The 20,578-nt window shown below is 49.9% G+C and overlaps 1 protein-coding gene and 1 long non-coding RNA gene across 4 annotated transcripts in view; one reads left to right on the forward strand and one right to left on the reverse strand.

The window, feature by feature from the left end:
- GNAO1 (G protein subunit alpha o1) overlaps positions 1 to 20,578 on the reverse strand; it is a 172,617-nt gene that overhangs the window by 58,421 nt on the left and 93,618 nt on the right. The window lies entirely within an intron of this gene.
- LOC111092770 lies at positions 723 to 18,035 on the forward strand. Of its 2 annotated transcripts, XR_005355725.1 has the most exons (5): positions 723 to 843; positions 8,788 to 10,801; positions 15,080 to 15,681; positions 16,316 to 16,412; positions 17,911 to 18,035. It is a non-coding gene; the product is annotated as an uncharacterized LOC111092770 (long non-coding RNA). The 2 variants fall into 2 exon arrangements; XR_005355724.1 differs by lacking the exons at positions 16,316 to 16,412; positions 17,911 to 18,035 and having other exon boundaries at positions 15,080 to 15,965.

Below are 20,578 nucleotides of genomic sequence, written 5' to 3' on the forward strand. Positions count from 1 at the left end.
TTTATTCCTAGAAAGGAACCTGGGAACAGGACCAGACCTGGAGCCTCAGCCAGCTCCTAGCACAGGTTCTATTCAATTTTCCAGGCGCCCCTGAAAAACCAAGGTGCTTTGGCTGGGGACAAAAGGTTTGCTTTCCAATCCCTACCTGCCCAGGGTCCTCGCTGCCTGGGCCCAGCAGGCTGCAGGCAGGTACTGGGGAGAAGTGACTCCCTGGGGAGACGCATGGTCTTTTGACCTTTGGATCCTAGACCTCCGTATCTGTGGGACCCTTGGGTAGGCGCTGGAAACAGACAGAGCTCAACCACACTGCTGAAGCTACTCTAAAGTGACCAGTGAGCCACTTCTGGATCCCTGTTCATGCGGGCGTCCTTGAAGGCAGCTTTGTTGAGGCCGCTATAACTGGACTCCACAAGGGAAACAAATGTTGCTCCCTTCAGAGCTGAAGGACTTTGTTTAGCTGAGCTCAATTCCGGAGCCTGTCGCCCTAGCAACGAGTCTTTGGGGGATTTACATCTCCTGCATCACAACAGGGAACAGCCATTCAGCAAGTGGTGGGGGGAACCCATGTACCTTCCCCCCACTCTAAGAGTATAACCACAAAACAAAACAGGATCAACAACAAGAATCTCCCACAAGCCCATTTGGCCTTGGCTGGCAATCTGCCAAACAGGAATTCAAACTTAATCAAACTTTCTTGTCTTCCTTGTAAAGCTCAGGAAATCGGTAATTGGTTTTATAATTGAATTTTCTGATCACGTCTTGAAGGAATGGGTCCTGCCAAAGGCCAAGGAATGGCCTGTCTCCAAGAAGGACAGCCAAGGTCCCTGACGGAGGCTCTGGAAGGTAGGGGAGGAGAACTAACGGCTGGTGGGCTAAGAATAGAGCCTGTTATTTATAACTAGGGAAGAGGCTAGTGACAACTGAGCCTTGCCCTTACAAAGTGGTCTCCCCCAAACAGGCACCCCAGGAGCCCCGGGTTCCTGGGTCAGAAAGGAAGTCTTTGGCATTTGGTGGCTGTGGCATGCAGAGTGCAAGATGGGGTTGACAGAAGGCAGGGGGACTGTCTTGGTAAGGAGTTTATTCTAAGAGCACTGGAGAGAAGGAGGAGGCCTGACTGGGGCAGAGGCCTGTACAGACAGACAAAGAAGATGATTCAGGAGCCATTCTGGAACAGGAAGTGAGCGGACAGGAAATCCAAGGTTTTTGGCTTGAGTAACAGGGAGGAAGGTGGTATGTTCAGTATAAAGAAGGAAGGTAACAATACATACATATATTGGATCATTGTGGTATACCCCTGAAAGCAACATAATGTTTTATGTTAAAGGACAAAAGAAGGTAGAAGAAGGCTCCTTTATGTCGCCAGTTTTGCAGGGGCTGGGGTCACTGGGGTCGGGTGCTGAGAGGTCTTAGTGACACGAGCTAACAGGCACAACTGGGCTTTTGTGTGCTCTCACTAGGTGCTTTACAATTATCATGTCTTTTAATCTTCACATCAGCTGTGGAGACATGGATTCACTGTTGCCATTTTACAAGCCAGAAAAGCAAAATGTAGAGAGCAGAGGTGAAGGATCCACCCACTCAGAAGCCACGGGACTGGGCCTAGGACCTCAGATTGTCTGATTCCAGAGTTGCAAGCACAGGCCCTAATGCAGTTCCACATCCTCACCTGCAGATAAGGCTATCCCAAAGCCAGACAGAAATAATTAGTAAAGGGGTTGCCAACATTCAAGAGGGTGGTATGGGGGGATCCCTGGGTGGCTTAGCAGTTTAGTGCCTGCCTTCAGCCCAGGGTAGGATCCTGGAGACCCGGGATCAAGTCCCACATCAAGCTCCCTGCTTGGAGCCTGCTTCTACCTCTTCCTGTGTCTCTCCCTCTCTCTGTGTGTGTCTCTCATGAATAAATAAATAAAATCTTAAAAAAAAATAAAGGGTGGTATGGGCTAGAGATGGAAGTTGAAGAGTCTACAAATCAACAGTCACTCATCCGTTTAAAAATGTTCATCGCAACGGCAAGCCATGCTCTGGAGAAAATATTCACAATACGTGTATCTGACAGAGAACCTGGATCCAGGACATATTTTTTAAAAACTCTTAGAAGTCCGTAATAAGAAGACAAACAACCCATTAAAAGGAAAGAATAAAAGATTTGAACTGATACTTTACAAAAGAGGATATATGAATGGCCAAAAAGCACATTAAAAGGCACTAAATATCATCCGTCATCAGGAAATGTAAATCAAAATCACAGTGAAATACCAAACGTCCAGACTAGAAGAGCTAAAATGAAAAGCGCTGACAATTCCAAGTGTCAATGATGGTGCAGCACGGCAGGAGCTCTCCTACGTTGCTCACGGAGTTTTAAACAGTACAACCACGTTGGACCACAGTTTGAAAGATTTGTATATGGTTCACATATCCCTACCACATGATCCAGCAGTTCCACTCCTAGATATTTACCAAGAGAAAATAAGAAAATGTTTACAACAAAAACCTCACATCAATATTTTGGGCAGCATTATTCTTTTTTTTTTAGAGATTTTATTTGAGACAGAGAGATTGAGCAAGTGGGCACCATGTACATGAGCTGGAGAAGGAGGCGGAGGGAGAAGTAGGCTCTCCGCTGAGCAGGGAGCCCAAAGAGAGGCTCAATCCCTGGGGATCATGACCTGAGCTGAAGTCGGACACTCGACTGACAAAGCCACCTAGGTGCCCCCTTGCAGCATTATTCATATTAGCCCCAGAAAGAAAATAACTCAGATGTCCATCAACAGATGAACAGATAAAAAAAAATGTTGGTCTGTTTCTGGGGTGATTCTGCAGCCTGGTCACAACGAAATATTGAGGTGTTTGGAGAAAGACGGCAGTGAGACTCCAGAGCCAGGAAGATGATCTGAGAGGGCCAAAGCTTGTATGCATCTAATCACGTTCTGTCTAGTTTTTATCTTTTCTGTTTTTTGTTTTGTTTTGTTTTTAAAGCAAAGGCTTCTGCAGTGCTTGATGTGAATCCTTAAGTTCTGCAGGCTGGGTCCTGCACAAAGCACTAAGCTGGTCCCCTGCCCCATACACGTGGGAAGCCTGGGGCTCAGAGAGGGATGTGGCCTGTTCCAAGTGGCCCCCTAAGTGAGCCCCAGAGCCAGGACTGTAACTGAATTCCCCTTGGAGAGCCCAGCTTTGGAGTGAGGCATGCCAGGGTCAGAGCCTGGCTCTGCTGCTCATTGGACAAGTGACTTAGCTAGCTTTTCTTTGTTCATCTATAAAATGGCATTAATAACACCTATCACAGAAGTATTGGCATAGTTAAATGATGTGATGCAGTTTTTCCCAGTAACTAACATTAGTAACCAGTACCTAGTGAGCAGATAGTATGTATCATTTGACACCCTAACCTCCCTACCCCCATATATTTATTATGCGGACATGCTACAGAGGAGGGAAATGGATACAAGTGAGGTCATACAGCCAGTGAGCACTGGCACCATATTTCAACAGGGTAGACTGGCAGCTGAGCCTTTTCATCCCATACAAAGTTCCCAAATTCAATCATTCATGTGGCCACTTCTCCCCCGTATCAGTAGAGCCCCCAAATTAGCTTCATTTTGAGTGACAATTTATGCAAAGTTATGGGTCTTACGTCAGTAATTTTCTTCTAAAACACATTATCATAAATACATAACCTCAAAAGTAAAAATAAAAGGTTTACATGTATTACCTAATCTTCTACTCACCAAAGTATGTATGTCATGCCAGAGAAACATTGATAGAAAAGAAGTCCTTAGAACGCTGGCACACAGCACATGGGGTCCAAGCCCCAGAGCTGTCATGCATGCCAGCACCAGGACAGCCCATGTTTATGGAGTTGGGATAAAGGAGACAGGACAACAAGGGGACACCGGACCACAATTGCCACCAAGTGAGCTCGAAGCTTTGCTCCCTCATGTCCCAGACAATCAACGCTCTTTAACCTCTCAGCCAGGCCCCAGCGTGGGGCAGGAAACGGGGCCGAAGGAGCCACAAAAATGGACCTCTCACCACTTTGGAGGCAGTGCTTTAAGGAGCTAGAAGCTATTTGGCTCAAATTCACATCTGAGGCCCGGGCCAGATGCTTCCTATGGTCAAGAGCATTTTGACTTTTCTTTGTGAGATCATAGCCGGACATTTCCCAGATCTCCTGGCATTAGGTATGACCAAGGGACCAAGTTCTGGCCAATGATGTATGGCCTGACCCCCAAAACATTCTCTCATAACCTTCAATGTGTCCAGCAGAAGGCTCCGAGGGCCTAGCAAAGCCACTGATCAGAGAGAAGGAGCTGGCTCTTCACCGTGTGGCTAGCATACCCCTCCACCTCTGACATCTGACCCTGATGTGAACAAGAAACAATCCTTTCCTATGTTTAGCTATTGAGATTGTGGAGTGGTTTGTCCCAGCAGGTGAAGTCAGGCATTTTCTGAAGTGTCAAGGGACTTCTGTAGCTACTGTATTGGGACGTAGTCCTGGGGAAGTACCTATACTTTCTCTAGTATTTCTGAACAGCCCCAGGACCCTCCCAGAGTAGACACTAACTAAAGAGGATAGGGGGACTTGTTGCCCACGAGCCAGGCACATATGGTACAGTCCTGGATGGTAAATCTATTTTATCCACAGGGTTGAGAAAATACTAGTGTCTTTTGACACTATTCTGGGGATGCATGCAAAGCACTGAGGAGGCAGTGGGCAGTGTATGGTGGTCTCCTCTCCCCTTGTCCACACTCATGCTGTGGGGCTGTGGGCACAGCTCAGCACACAGCCTCAGAACCCCCCAAACCCAAGGACAACAACAGTCTGGGTACAGGTCAGGCTGCTGGCAGGGTGAGAACATATTGGTGACACTGGGAGAGAATGTCCATGAAACAGGTAAGAACCAGTTCCCATAGCCCCAGGAGTGCAAGTTCCCAGACGAGAACACAAGAAAGAGGAGCAGGCCCAGAAAGGAGATGGAGGCCCAAATGAGGGGGCAGGGGCAGAAGTGGGCGGGATGTCAAAGGACACCATTGAGGATGGGGAAAGACAACCCATGGAACAGGAGAAACTATCTGTAAATCATATATCTGAGAAGGGACTAGTACTGAGAATACATAAAGAACTCTTAAAACTCAACAATAAGATAATCTAACTGAAAAATGGGCAAAGGTTTTAAGAGACAATTTCTCCGAAGAATATATATAAATAACCAAGAAGATATGACAAAAAACACTCAACATCCTTGGTCATTAGGGAAAAGATGTCAGAACTGACAGGGATTTACTTTTGTGCCAAGCCCAGAGCTTGGGTTTCTGCCCTTAGAGGGGGCTCACCACGGAGTTGTGTAATTGGTAAAGGCTATATACATGCAGGTAAGTTTATCATTGAGAGTCAAATCAGGGTAGTAGATCATAAAGGCTAAGTCTTAGAGTCTATAGACTGAATATATGTATCCACCCAAGATTCCTATGTCAAAGCCCTAGCTCTCAGTGCTGCATTTGGAGTGAAGAAATGATTGAGGTTAAATGAGATCATAAGGGTAGGGCCCTGATTTGATAGGATTAGCGTCCTTATCAGAGAGCTTTCTCTCCCTCTCTGTGGGCATGTACCTAGGAAAGACCATGTGGGGACATAGTGAGAAGGTCGCCATCTTCAGGTTAGGGAGAGAGCTCTCCTTGACCTCAGACTTCTTGCCTCCAGGACTGTGAGAAAAGAAATTTGTTTTTTGACCTACCCAGTCTATGTTTCGTTATGGCAGCCTGAGCAGATGAATAAGGAGCTTTTGTGTACTAACATGTTGGGCAACTGGCCGAGCCCTTCACACTGTGCCACGCACAAGGTAGATGATAGTTAAGGAAAAAGGAGAACAGAGTGGATGGCAATTTCCCCCGGGCCACACCACTGGCGAGCAGCAGCACTGTGCTCTGTGAGAAGGCAGGCTAGCTGTACAGCGTGTGCGCCTGAACACTATGCTCGGTGCTGGAATGGAGGTGACAAGTCTGTGAGCCCCCATGTACATTGATTTGTCTGCTGCCAGCCTGGCACTTGCATGTGCTCTGTAAACATTGGAGGAAGGATGGAGAGATGTCCAGGCCTAGGTAGTGACAATAGGGAGCTCCAGGGCCACCAGGGCCTCTGGCTCCCCCATAGCACAGTCTCCATACTCTCACCCAACATTCTGGGGGTTCTTATAACCCCAACTCAGGACTTTTCGGTGCTATGGGGAATTCAGGTACATAGAGTGTATGTACCTAATTCTGGCTGGTTCTTTTGGTGACACTCCATGGGATACTCACTTTTGATTATACTCATGGGAAGCCATCTCCCTGTACATCTGAGGATGCCATGGCCCCAGGAGCCTCAGGATCAACACAGTCAGCTGGCCAAGAGACCCAGTCAGAGCATGCATTCTGAGGTTTTCATAGGACCACACAGCTAGCTAGCCACTAGTAAAGCTGGGCCTAAAATCCAGAACTCACACCATCCTGAGACTCTTCTCAGGCCATGGCTTGGGGAGGAAGATGGCCGCCTGACACTCTGACTCCACCAAGCCTGCAGGGTTCACGGTGTCTTCAGGGACTCTTGACTCTGTGACAGTTGCTTCCTGAGGCTGGAGCACCAAGAGGGCTGGGTAGAGAAGAGCCTGCCTAAAGCTGTTTCCTGGGCTCAACAGAGACATTGGCAAGGAGTGGCCTTTCAGTTTTGGAAGGTGGGGTGGACCAGAGATATGTACATTCTGACCCTAGCAGACAACTCAGCACACTATAGGCAAGTAACTCTGTTTATGGAGTAGAGTTTAACTGAGCACCTACCTGCTCTGGCCCAGGTGCTATGCTGGGTGCTGGGTACTGATTCCACTTGTAGTCATACAGGCACTGGCCCTTCTCTGTGGTCTAGCAGGGGGTCATATATTCTACACACAAACATTTACAAATGTGATGAGGTCATGAAGGGGCCAAGGGCCCTGAGAGCATCAAGACAAAAAGGCCTGGCTTGATCTGGGGGAGGGAGTGGGGCTGGTCAGGCAAGGATTCCCAGAGGTGACATAGATCCCAAGTCTAAGGAGGTGGGGTGCAGGTGGTAGGGATGAGTGGGGTGAACAGAAGTAGGAGACGGCGTCTCCCACAGGGGTTCTGGAGCCATGAAGTTGCAGCATTTAAGACATGAGAAGCAGATCCTGTGGCAGGAGCACAGACCCAAGGCTGGCAGGGCTCATTTTGAGGGCCAATAGTGCAGAGGGCTGGTAAACAGAGGATTAGCTTTGCATTTGTTTGTTTGTTTAAGATTTTATTTATTCATTTGAGAGGGAATAAGAGTGAGCAAGAGTGATTGTGTGTGTGTGTGTGTGTGTGTGTGAGAGAGAGAGAGAGAGAGAGAGAGAGAGAGAGAGAAACAGAAGCACAAGACGGCGGGGGGCCGGGCAGAGGGAGAAGGAGAAGTAGATTCTCCACCAATTCTCCACCAATTCTCCCCCACCTCCCACGTGGGGACCGTGTGATCACGACCTACCTAAGCTGAAGGCAGACACTTAACTGACTGAGCCACCCAGGTGCCCCTTAGCTATGCATTTGTAGAAGTTCCTGCTAGCTGTGGCACAGAGCACAGACTCTGAGGGGCAGGACAGGCTGAGTGCTGGTGAGGAGACTCTTGGGAACTTGAGTGGGGCGAGTGGGGTGCTAGACGGGCCTGAAGGCAGCAGCAGCAGCACGTACCACTGTTCTGAGCACCATGGCACACCTGCCCATGTGCTCTGGGTTTGGGGTGTGTGAGTCTGTCAATGACATGTGTGCCAACTGTTTATGACAATGCCCAGGGGCCTCCCTGGAGTCACACCCCTACCCTGGACCCGCCCCGTATGCGTTGCAGTCTACTTCTCGTCAAGCAAGCAGCTCCGGAAACCTACCTTCCCTCTCCCCAACACCCAGGGAGCCTTCCAGATTGATCAGAACCAAACTGACAGCTTTACCCAGCCCTTGGTCTGCCCCTGCCGCCCCGCAACACGGTTACCCTTGACACAGACACAGCAGTGGTCACACTTGACAGTGTTTTTCTGCCTGACTTAGTGGCTTCGTCCCCACGGCTCAGTGGCTTATACAGTGCCGGTCCTACTGGGGCTCCCGTGGGGCTGGGACCTCATCCATCCTTACAGAGGCACCCTGGTCCCCACCCCAAGCAGCAGGCCCTGGGTGCTTATGGAAAGCCCCCACCGGGGCAGGGCTGCCTCTGCCACTGACAGCAATTCCCACCTTGAGAGAAGTCAGCCTTCAACTTCCACCCATGTCCTGCTTTTGCAACTCTGCGGCTCTTTCTCTTTTGGATACGAGGAAAGAGCCTTGTGCTGGCAATCACCTAACCTTAGCAAGCTCTGCCAGGAGAATTTATAGAACTGTTTAGAATTTATAGAACTAACTTGGGGGAGGAGGTGGACGGGAGATCTTAGAGGCCATCTGGTTCTTCTGTATAGCCCTGCAGGATAAGGGAGTTGTTTGAGATCACACAGCCAGCCAGGAGAGGGGCCGGGCCAGGAACCAGGCTTTTCTGTCAAGGGTCCGTGTTCTTCTGCCAGGAGCTGAGGCCTGGCATGCCTCTGGCTTGAGAAGGATCCTCATGTGATTAAGACCCCAGGCCCTCCTTGCTGCGCTCCTGGGGAATCCCAGGCAGACTGGGCTCCTGACCCTTGGGACGTCAGAGTCACAGAGAATTAGACTGGCCCCACACCGGCTGTTCTCCCTCTCGAGCTGGGTGGCTGGTGGGGATGCATTTCCTATCTTCCCTACTCTTTCTTGCAGAGGTGAAGCCTGATTCTCCTCTCCCTGCCCAGATTGAAAACTTCTAGGACTTGGAGCCCACGGATATGCTCTGGGCATGCTTCAGAGGGTGACACTGGAGCAGTCTTCTCACCCACTCACCCCTGTGGCTGGCAAGGCCCAGGAGCCAGTGCAGGGGATGGAACAGTTGCTCTGTCAGCACCTTGGCCTCATCTGCCAGCAGGCTGAGTGACCCCGGCATGGCGTCTGAGTCCATGGCTAGCTAAGGCTGGTCCTTTCCCGGTTTTCTTGGATTCACTGCCCATCTATGTACACAGTTCAGAGCCTGGCCTCAGACCATGGCTCCCCACGATCTTCCTAGTGGGGAAGCCCAGATGGAGAACATGGGCCCGCATCCTCATTAGACCAGTTAAAAGCACACATTCTGGTTCAGACTGCCTGAGTTTGCACCTGCTCCACAGCAGTGGGACCTTGGGCTTCACTGTTAGTTCCTCCCTCTGAATGTCAGTTTTTCTCATCTGTAGAATGAGGACAGTAATGGAATCTATATATCAGTGGGGGTCCCACCAAGAAACGGGATGCCCTCACAGGGGCAAGACAAAGACCAAATGAGTTCACATGGAGACAGTGGTCAGAACAGTACGGGCACAGGGCAAGCATTATCAGCTTACAGAGGTGCCCAGGGCTGCCCTTCTCCATGCTTCTGGGCACAAGCAGAGTGCACGTGAGGGTGGAGTCTTAGAAGGATAACCTTGGACCCACTCTAATTCAGGGATGGCAAGGACGAGACCACCAGCCCAACGTATGGTGTTTCACTCTTGGTCACAGAGGTCCTGTGTCCCACCAGCAGAAGCAACGGCAGCACAGGGCAATGGCCCTGCCCTCCTAGTGTTTGGGGAGACCAGATACGTAGCAGAGGTGTGGGATGGGGACTATGGAGCAGGGAAGAAAGATCTGAAGCAGTCCCTGGAAAGTGAGAGTGTGGCTCTTGCTTCCCATGAGGACAGGAGAGATGTGTGCAAGTGGAAGAAAACCCCTGGACTGGAAAGCAGCTCTGCTGTGACCTGTGATGTGATCTTACACCAGCCTCTCCTCCCACTGCGCCTCTGTCTCCCCTTCTGTAAAAGCAAGGACCTGAGCAAGAACGCAGGTCCCAGGGAGTGGTTACATAACTTAATCAGATGACTCAAAACAGGATTGGGAAACTCTGGACGAGACGCACATCAACAAGCGTCCTTTCTGCAGGGTGCAGAATGTCTTTGACACTGGACTGTATGTTGTGCTTTCCCAAGAGGAGATGTAGTCCACGTTCCCAAACTTACTCGACAAGAAAAGCATGTTTTGCTCGATCACCTCACAGGAATACTGCCTGAGGAGTCCCAGGCTGGAAGGGTGTCAATGATTCTTCTAGCACCAAATCGTGCGTTCACAGCAAGTGCTCACTAAGAAAGCTGTGATTCCACTCTCGTAGGGCCATCACAGACCACAAGGGAGAGAGAGGCCCAGTGAAGGGAAGCATGGGTCCCTGAGGAGCAGCCGGAGGCACTGGGCAAGGCAGAGACCCGTGCTGTGGAGGGAGGCTTGCCCCACGGAGGGGTGTCTGACACTCTGACGCTCTGGGTCAGGGAAGAACTGCTGGTCTTTGGATAAAAGGTTAAGTCTGAAGCAAACTGACAGGAAGCAACAAGCACTAGCGAGGACGTGCACCATCCTGCCCACTATGCAGTGATAGTGGAACGCTGCTCTGCACGGGCTCTTCCACAGCTTGACAACTCTTGGCCCATGCCACGGAGAAGCTATCCTCCACGGCCTAATGGTGAAGGCCTTCAACGATGTAACCCCTCTCTTCTTCTGCCCCCTGCTGCTGGAGACACTTCTCCGATCTGAAATGGAAGCAGTGATCCTGAAGAGTACAGAGCATCTCAGCTGTGGACAGAAGGGCCTGATCCTGTGTCACATATGGGCAGCTGAGGCAAGAGAGAAACGTCTTTCTCTTACATATGTCACCATTATTTAGGGGTCTTGGTTGCAGCAGGTAAGCCTGTATTCTGACTGAAATACGCTGTTTTTTTTTTAAGATATATTTTTAAAAATATTTTATTTATTTATTCATAGAGACGGAGAGAGAGAGGCAGAGACACAGGCAGAAGGAGAAGCAGGCATCATACAGAGAGCCTGACGTGGGACTCAATCTAGGGTCTCCAGGATCACGCCCTGGGCTGTAGGCGGCGCTAAACCGCTGCACCACCGGGGCTTCCCTTTTAAGATATTTTTTAAAGTAATCTATACCCACAACCTGGGTCTTGAACTCACCATCCTGAGATCAAGAGTCACACACTACCAACTGAGCCAACCAGGTGCCCCTGAAATACACACTGGCATTATTTCCTTCTTACAGATGAGAAAACTGAGGTTTAGGGTAGATGAGAAGCTGCCTGACATCATAGAGCTGAAAAAGGAGGATCCAGTTTTAACTCTGTACCTGTCTGACCCCTATGCCCTCTTTGCCCACCACACCCAGAGCTTCACTTCGAGGAGGTGCAGGTCATTCTCCACGAGAGGACGCACGAGTCAGGGAGGTCACCCTCAGGGTCCTTGCTGCAGGCCAAAGCCCCTGGACCCTGTCCTGGGGAGGGCAGAATCTGGGAGTCAAGTCAGGGGTAACCCTGACTAGTCAAGCCTAGTCACCATCTAGGTGCGCAGGCGCAGAGCCCCCAGCAGGCTCCCTGGGCCCAGAGAGCTCCTTCCCTTCCTTGGCCAGTTGTCATCAGGGGAACCAGCTGGTCCGGGCACCATGCAGGGAAGTGTGGCAGGAAGGAGAAAGGAAGGAAGACGGAGGGCTGGGAAAGGAGGGGAGGCGCCCACAGAGCTGGAAACGCTGGACCTAATTTGGCAGTGAGCTATTTCAGGACTGCACCCTGGGGACCTCGGACCAGAGATACTGGGGGAGGGAGGGCAGTCTGGGTGTGTGAACGCTCTTGGTCCACAGCTCCTCAAGGAGCTGTCAGCTGCTCCTGGGCTGCCTCAGAAGAGACGAAGGAGGGAACTTGGCCTGCTAGCACTTGTGCTGGGTGACGTGAGCTCCCTGTCTGAGCCAGAAGGGCCTGTGGGCGTTGGTGAAAGTAACATGTTCATGCCATGTTTGCAGAGCACACTGCAGCGCAAGGGCTCCCTGTCCATGGTTATTTGTTATCATAATTATGGAATTATCTCTAGTTTACTGATGAGGAAACAGAGTCCAAGGGCAGGGGCTTGAGGGAATGAAGGCAGGCTCCAAGCCAGGCAGTGTGCCTGGAGGAGTCTGTGGTCCAGCGGGGCAATATGGCACAGGGTTTCATGTCAGATGGATGGTGGGCAGAACCAGAGTGAGGCCCAGTCCTTTCTTGGGACAGACTGTGTCCCTCTCTCTCCCTGGATCCCCACAGTAGCCTCTCTGCTCCTTTCCCTGGTGCCATTCTTGCCACCACCTATCCATTTTCCACCTGGGAGCCACAGGGGAAAACCTTCAGTGCCTTCCTTCTGAGCTAGGAACAAAGCCAAAATTCCTCCCATGGCTGAGAAGCTCCTCTCGTCTGGCAGGCCCCCTGGCTCCTTCTTCAGCCTCATTTCTTACCCCTCTGCCCCCTCGACCTTTGGGCATCAGCCACCTTGGCCTCCTTCCAGACCCATACACTTGGCCAGGACTCCTCACCTCAGGGCCTTTGTACATGCTATTCCATCTGCCTGCAATGTCCTGCCTCTTCTCTCGCGCTCATGTTTGCTTCACTTATGCCAGTCCCTGCAGCTCTTTCTCAGATACCTCGTCCTCTAGCACAGGCCAGAATGGGCCTGCAGCCAGGATGCTCTCAGCTCTTTAGAGGTCTAAGGAGTGTCCATCTTTCCCCAGGCTGAGCTCTAGGACAGTAGCACTCCTGCCTGTTTCTGCTCACCACTGTGTGCCCGGGCTTGGCACACTGACAGCACAGACATAGCCACAACACACATTTCTCAAATGAATGGATGGGTGAATGAAAGAGAGATAGATGTGGGCACGTAGGAGAGGGAGAAGACATTTGCACCTGCAGGGCCTGGGGAGGGGGTATGCTTTTGGAATGACGCTCACAGGGCCAAGGCAGCCCCAACATAAATGTATAAGCAGCTGCCGAGCACTGTGCTAATCACCCCACTGACTCTGGGACACCCGATGGGGTAACCCTTCCACTCATGAAGAAACACCTCATGTACTTCTCAGGCATCTAGAACTGTCTGCCTCTCCTCCTTCTCTCTGTGACCCTGCTTCTTCTCTCCTGTCTCTCCCTCTTTCGGCTTCTCTCTCAGGCCTTGCTGGGCTCCGGTTCAGGAGCTGATGCTCCTCAGCTCCCTCTTGCAAAGCCAGCAAGAGGGCAGGGGCTGGAGTGCCTGTCTCCCAGCCTGGAGTCAGAACCAGAACCAACAGGTCCCTTTTGCAGAGGTGAGGGGTGAGGCCCTCTCTTTGACCTGCAGTAGTTTCAGAGGCCTTGGCACTCACTCTTCACCCCAATTTTGAAACACTTGTCATGTCCAGGCTTCTAGTCCTGGCTCTTCACCAGACAAGCAGTGAAGTAGAGTTAAGAGGAAAATGAAAATGTTTATTGAACACTTACCAGGTGCTAGGCACTTTGCTTAGCTCTTCATCTGCATTCTATCTTTTAACCAGAACAACCCTGTAAACATGTGGTACTATTATTCTCACTTTTTAGATGAGGAATCTGAGGGACACTGAGCCAGGTGACCAGCCTGCAGTCCAATGCAGTGAAAGGCAAAGCTAGGACTCAAGGTCATGTCTCTCTGACTCCAAGGCCCGGCTCTAGCCCCTGGTAAACTCTGGTCACAGTGAGTGGTTAAGGGATGGGCATGTGATCCAACAGGGCCACCGAGAGAGAGGGACTCCTAGGCCTTAGGGAGCTATTCAGGGAAGAGCCTATAAGGTGTGCCATGTCTCTGTATGTCCCATTTTGTGGAGCCCACAGTGAAGACCACACAATGGGACAGAGCGGAGAAATGAGGAAAAGCTAGGGATGTCATCAGAACTGCTGAATCAAGTCTCACCTGTAGCTGTACCTCTAGACTTAATCCCTGAGCCAGGTGATTTTTTTTCATAAGTCTGTTTGATGCTGCCTTCTATACTTGTGACCAAAAGAGTCCTAACTTGTCCAAAGAAGGGCCTTTGGCAGTGATACCGGACCACTGTCAGTTGCCTTGCAAGTAATACGAAGGAGGGGGAAACTGAGTAAAACATGTTGTGAAGCCACTCCCGCCCCCGTGTGTGGTACTACCTGCAAACCTCCTGCCCCTGCTTTAGCCCCCATCTCCAAATGAGCAGGGCCTCTGAGCTGGGTAGAGACCCAGATGCCACCTTGGCCATCCCCATCTGGCCTGTGACTCCTAGTCTCCCCCACATGGTGCTGCTGCCTCAACAATAACCCCTTTCTCTATCCCTGACACCTACCAATGAGTTGGATTTCAGCAAACAGGCTCCTCTGCGGTGTGTTGGGTCACCACGAAGGGACCACATGTTCACAAAGGGCTCTAATTTGGGTCTTGGAGCAAGGGAGGTAATTAATAGACCTAGTCAGGGAGAGACCTCTGTAGTAAAAGGTGACATCACTCATCACAAAGCCTTCCCCTATGATCTACCACAGATGGGACCACACAGCTGGCACTGCCCTGTGAATTAATGCATAAGTCTTGTAGCTGCTTTTTAGGTGGCACAACTATATTGCATTGTATTTGTGGTGGGTCCAAGGTATTAATTGCTAGGCATAGACATTTAAACTATACCACAGTTTCATGATCTTGACTTGGGAATTCAATATGCCAGGAATCTCACAAAATTGGCACTGGCCAGGCAAGCCTCTCTTAGCCATTCTTTGCCATCTACAGAGGCTGGGAGGACTGCTTGTGAGCTCGCTAGCCCCTTTAAAACAATGATGCTGAGCCTGAAGAATGTATCAAGGATCCCTCTACAAAGAAGAAGCTAGCAGTTCCCCCTGTGGGGTGGCCAAATAGACACGGGAAGGGCTGTAACATAGAGGGCCTTCTGGACACCCATGGGAAGGGCCATTAGTGGAGATCCCGGTCAATTCTGAGGCTCTGGAATGTTTATCAGAGCAGAGTAATTAGGGGCTTGCAGGGGGGAGGGGAGTAAGCTGGCGCAAGAGAGACACAGAGAGAGAGTGTGTGTGCAAGTGCAAGCATCATAGCCTGTGGCTTTCATTGACTGTTTACTGCATTTTGTTCCTGTGGGTTCTCCCATTTACGCTTTCTTTTCCTTTTCTTTCTTTTAAAATCCCAGGCCCCTTTCTACAAGCAATGAACATGTGAATGGACAAAGACTACAGAGGCCCAGCCTTAACACCCCTCTACTTGACATGGCACGGAAGGGACATTGGGGTCAGATGGGGGCCAGGGCTGGCTGTGGCCTCGGCCACACCTGAGGAGCCAGAAGTTGGGGTGCTGGGGAAGGGTGGGGCTGAGGGTGCCTGACTACAGTGCTCTGCCCGGGGAGTCTGCCCCAGGATCATCTGGATGGATGTTCTTCCCCCGGACTTCTGCCACCAGGTCTGCATTGCCAGAATTCACCTGCCACCAGCTGCTTTTTTGTCTCTGGTGCCACCGGGGACAACATCGACTTTCTGAGCTACGGTGGTGCTATAGACTGGATGTTTGTGTCTCTGCCCCCTTGCAAAGTCCTGTGTTGAAACCTAATCCCCAGTGTTAATGATATTAGGAGGAGGGTCCGTGAGAGGTGATGAGGTCATGGGGACCCTTATAAAAGTGAGCCCACAGAGCTCCCTGAGCCCTTCTGCCATGTGAGGACCCAGTGAGGAGACAGTTGTCCAGGAGCCAGGAAGTGGGTCTCATCTGCTGATCTGGGACTTCCCAAACTCCAAAATGGTGAGAAACACATTTTTGTTGTTTAAATCTACAGTACTGTTGTTACATCAGCCTGAGGAGACTAAGACAGTGGGACTAAGACCAAGGCAAAAACCAGAGAAAAAACTAAGCCCCACCTCTGCCACCACCTCGGAGTCCCCATCCCCCAGAGCGCTCGCTGCCACCCCAGGACTCTGCACTGTGCCTCCCATCACCTCGGCGCACCCCTTTCTTTTTTTTTCCATTAACCATGCCTTGGTTTTATTAACTTATTTGGGCCATGAGTTTTTTTTTTTTTTTTTTTATTGGTGTTCAATTTACTAACATACAGAATAACCCCCAGTGCCCGTCACCCATTCACTCCCACCCCCCGCCCTCCTCCCCTTCCAACACCCCTAGTTCGTTTCCCAGAGTTAACAGTCTTTACGTTCTGTCTCCCTTTCTGATATTTCCCACACATTTCTTCCCCCTTCCCTTATATTCCCTTTCACTATTATTAGACAACAGGTGCCTGTCTTAGATCTGGAGCCTGGGGCCTCATCTGGCTTTTGGACCACAGGGAGGGGGCCGACCTGGCTGCATTTAGTCTGGCAGAGCTGGAAAGCCAGAGCTGCTTGAGGCCTCAGAAATCACAAAGTCTACCTTCTCATCCCAGGACATGATCTCTGCCCAAGTTTGGGAGCCCTTAAATCTTTTTATCTTTGGATCAACTCTGCCATCCTACACATGGTCGGCCAGGAAATAAGTGCTTGGTAAGTATTCGTGAGACTATTAACTGACCAACCGAATGAAGGAAAATGAGGCCCCACATTGGCTGGGTCATCTGAGGCAGACTGGTCAGATGGAAAGAGAAGTGACCATGATTCCGGAAACCTGGAGTCCTAGTCCTGGGTATGCCACATTATCCCTTGAGTAAGTCCCTTTCCTGTTTGGGCCAGATGGGGCCTATTTTGCCGCATCTGCAAAATGGAACAGTAGACTTTAGATGGTCTCGAACGGAGGAGTTTCCAACTCTACCAATCTGCGCAGGCAAAAGGTCAGAGCAGGACTCGGCCTGGGCTGGTGTAGCTGGAGAGCCTGGGTGTGCAGCATGTGACAGGTGTGCATGCTGCTGTCCAGCAGAAGCTTGTTCCAGGCCTCAAGTATGGGCACGGATGCACTTAGGCCTTTATCTGTCACCACCCCTGACCCCCATCAGATCTGACAACCACCACTGAGGTTTCTCCAGGCCCCGGGGGAACTCAGGCAGACACAGGCCGGAGAGCAGTCTTGTTTTTGCTCGTTTCAGAATTCATGCACACTACAGGGTGAATGCGCCACAATATTTCCCGGATTAAAAAAAAGGAGTTCTGAGCTCCATGGTGTGACTTAAATGTCAATATTTCCTTTACCAGAGGAGATCCAATGACATTCTGGAAACCAAGTATGAAATGTGATTCAGCCTCCCCAAAGAGCTGCCATTATCTCGGGGGTGGGGGGCAGTTCTAATGAAGCCCCTTGGTGGAATAGAAGAGCACCTGGCAGCCATGCCAACCAGCACCAATCTTCAGTCCTGTTTAGGTCAACCACCTTGCGCAGCCAATTAAGTGCCTTGTGCCTCTGTTTCTAACACGCAAAATGCAGATAAAACTGTACCCACTCCTCACTAAGTTGCTGGGAAGATAATTCATCAAGATTTTATCAATAATTTTAAACAAAATAAAAGAGCAAGAGTTAATATGTGTTGAGAACTTTCTATGCGTCAGGCACTATCCTGAGCACGTTGCAGCATTATCTCACTTAATGTTAGAGCAGATGAATGAAGAAGGTATTGGGATTATGCCCATTTTAAAGACACAAACACTGAGCACTGAGGAGGTTTGCCTCAGTGCCATAGAGCTGGTGGAATAGCTGGGATATCAACACAGTATCTAATACTTGTATCAGGCATTGTACTGAAGACCTATATTGTCCTCAAGGAGTTTATAATTTGATGAGAGAAATAAGCACATATACAAATGGTGAACAAATGAAAATGAGAATATTTTCAACTGAACAAAGCCTCCTGCAAGTTCAAGGCATTACCTCTTCCCACTGCCCTGTTAGTTTACAATGTATGTTACACACGTGAGTATCCAGAAACATGCACATAAAGGTTACGTCTGCTCATATGTATTTGTGTGATAAAATCTATTAACAAGGGACTATTTCCCCATCCCCCCACTGGTCCAAGTGAACCTTCTAATCCTGTTATTGTCCGTTTTCCCCCAGCCTTTCTTCTAATGTCTGGGTTCAGGCCAGTTTCACCAGACCAGTTTCTCCACTTTTATGATGCAGATGAAGGCCCAAGGCTGAAAACAGAGGAAGCAGGAGGGGGAGAGCCCAGCTCCAAAGGTTAAGACAATTTACATGATAATGAGTGGGTGGGGGGGAGGAGTGTGTGGAGGGAGGGAGGGGGAGAGAGTGAGAGAAAGGAGGTTGGGGGAAAGAGAGATGGAGGGAGATGATGAGAGAGAACCTCTCACAGGCAGAGAGGAGAGGAAGGAGGAGGGAGACAAGAGGTGGGAGAGAGAAGGAGAAACAGGCCAAGAGAGGGAAAGCCTTGCAGACTGGAAGGGGGGAGGTGCAGAGAAGGAGTGTCTGCAGACTTTGGGGGGACAGCAGCCCAAGGCAGTAGGGGTGGGGTAGACAAGAGGAAGATGTAAAAGGATATATGAGAAAAGCAGTGGCAGCTGTTCTTTGGGTCCCTTTTCATATTTCTAGAGAGTCTTAGGATAAAGACTGAGGTTGTTTTAAAGATCTGCTGTGCCTGATTGTGCCTATTTAAATGGAACTCTGCTCTGGACCTGAACCATGTGGATGATAGCTTCATTAGGGGTCTGATCCAGATCATATATGTATATATTGTGCCTGCATAACCTTGGGCAAGTCACTGAGCCTCTCAGCCTCATTTTCTTCACTTGTAAGGAATAACCATCGAACCACTGCACAGGTACTCTTGAGGATTAAGTAATTAATGCCAGTTGTTTAAATCGGGCCCTGAAACATACTGACCGGAAGTCACTTATCATCACCTTTAATTCCCAAAGCTTCAGTTCTCTGATCCATCTGCTTGCTGATCACTCCCACCAGGCATAGCACCCTGGGCCCAGCCCAGCTCCACCTCCTGCTTGCTTCCAGAGGGTTCACTTGCTCCCAGTCTCTGGATCCTTGCCTTTCGGCCCTGATAGCCCATCCATTCCATCCCAGGCCCTCATCTGCCTCTCATCACCACACATCACATTGCTGTGCTTCCTTTCCAACCCCATAGAAAACCACACTCCGCCTGTGTATCATTCACTGTAGCTCCCCAACCCTCCTCCCCACTTGCAGTCCTCCCACCAGTCCCTCCACCTCCACACCACCATCATGAGAATCTCCTAAAAAACTCATTTTCATCCCACCCCTCCCCAGCTCAAAAATCTATCAATGTCTGCCTGCTGTCAACGGGAAGAAACACAAACTCCTTGGCACACCTTCTGGACCTCACTACGTCTTCTAGCTCTCCCACACCTTGCCATATCCTCACCCTTTGTTCCTGTTCCTGGCCTCCTTTGTCCATCAGATCTGATTTGGCTGCTACCAACCTACTGCCTTTGTTCCTGTTCTTCCTGCTTCCAGTCCTTTTCCTTACCCACATCTGCCTTGTCAAGCCACACCCCTACTTCAGGGTCAGTATCAGCCTCACTTCTGGTAAGAGGCTCTCCCTGACCCCCAGTAACAGCTAGCTGAGTGCATTCTGCTAGTGAGCCCTGTCTTCCCAAGGAGATCAACTCCTTTTTTTTTTTTTTTTCCAAATTTTTATTTAAATTCTAGTTAGTTAACATATAGTGCAGTATTAGTTTCAGGAGTAGAATTTATGATTCATCCCTTACACATAACACCTAGTGCTCATCACAACACATGCCCTCCTTAATGTCCATCACCCATTGAGCTCATCCTCCCCACCCCACCTCCTTCCATCAATCTTCAGTTTGTTCTTTATCATTAAGATTCTCTTATGGTTTGTTCCCCCCACCCCCCCTTAAAGGCTCTGTGTCACATACCTCTGAATGTTTACACAGGGCTTAGTGCAAAGCCTACCCATAGTAGGTACTCAATCAACAACTGCTCATTTAGTGATAAATTACAGGTGCTTCTACTTTTTTCTATGACACTTTTGGAATTAGACTTGTCATTCCACTCAAGGGACTTTTTGGGAGATTTATATTCTGAGCACAGTGCAGGTTGTTTGAATGAGGAGGGGACCAAAAGATGAATGACACAGGCCTTGTGCAGAAGGACAGGCCTTGTGAAATTATGAAGGAGTTCTTATTCTAGGCTCCACTGGTGGGCTTTATGAGTGCCAGAGCCTCCTCAAATTGTATGCAAATTTCCCAGATGTGTGCATGTGTGCATTGTTCTGGAGAGGAGGCTCATTCCTTTCATTAGCTGCTCAAATGGTTTTGATCACCCTAGAGTGCAAGGGTCACTGCTCTAAGAAAAGAGTAACATAACCAATTTTCATACCAGTACATGAGTAAGCTCTCAATGGAGAGAAAGCCTTGAGCTGAGTTTTGTTGTCAAGAAGATGGAGAAGAAAACCTTCATGGAAGAGAAAGGAGCTAGGCTGGGTGTCACTTAATAGAAGGAATATCAGAAGGAAGAGAAGGAGAGAAAGGCATTGGAGGCAGAGAATACAGCCTGAGCCAAGACCTGGAGGAATGGGAATGTGTGGTGTCTTTGGGTAGGGGGTCTGCGGCCTGGTGTGGCTGGGGCATGGGGTGTGGACTGATGTAAGGAGATCCCTGCTGCTTGCCCCGTGTAGCAGCTTTTTCAGGCTTAGGCTCATGCACAGGGAGGCTGAAGGAGAAACCAGTTACTCCTCCCTACACTGGGGGACCAGGGTGGGTGATGAGCC

This window comes from Canis lupus, chromosome 2 (genome assembly GCF_011100685.1).
Source record: "Canis lupus familiaris isolate Mischka breed German Shepherd chromosome 2, alternate assembly UU_Cfam_GSD_1.0, whole genome shotgun sequence".
NCBI classification, from domain to species: Eukaryota; Metazoa; Chordata; class Mammalia; order Carnivora; family Canidae; genus Canis; species Canis lupus.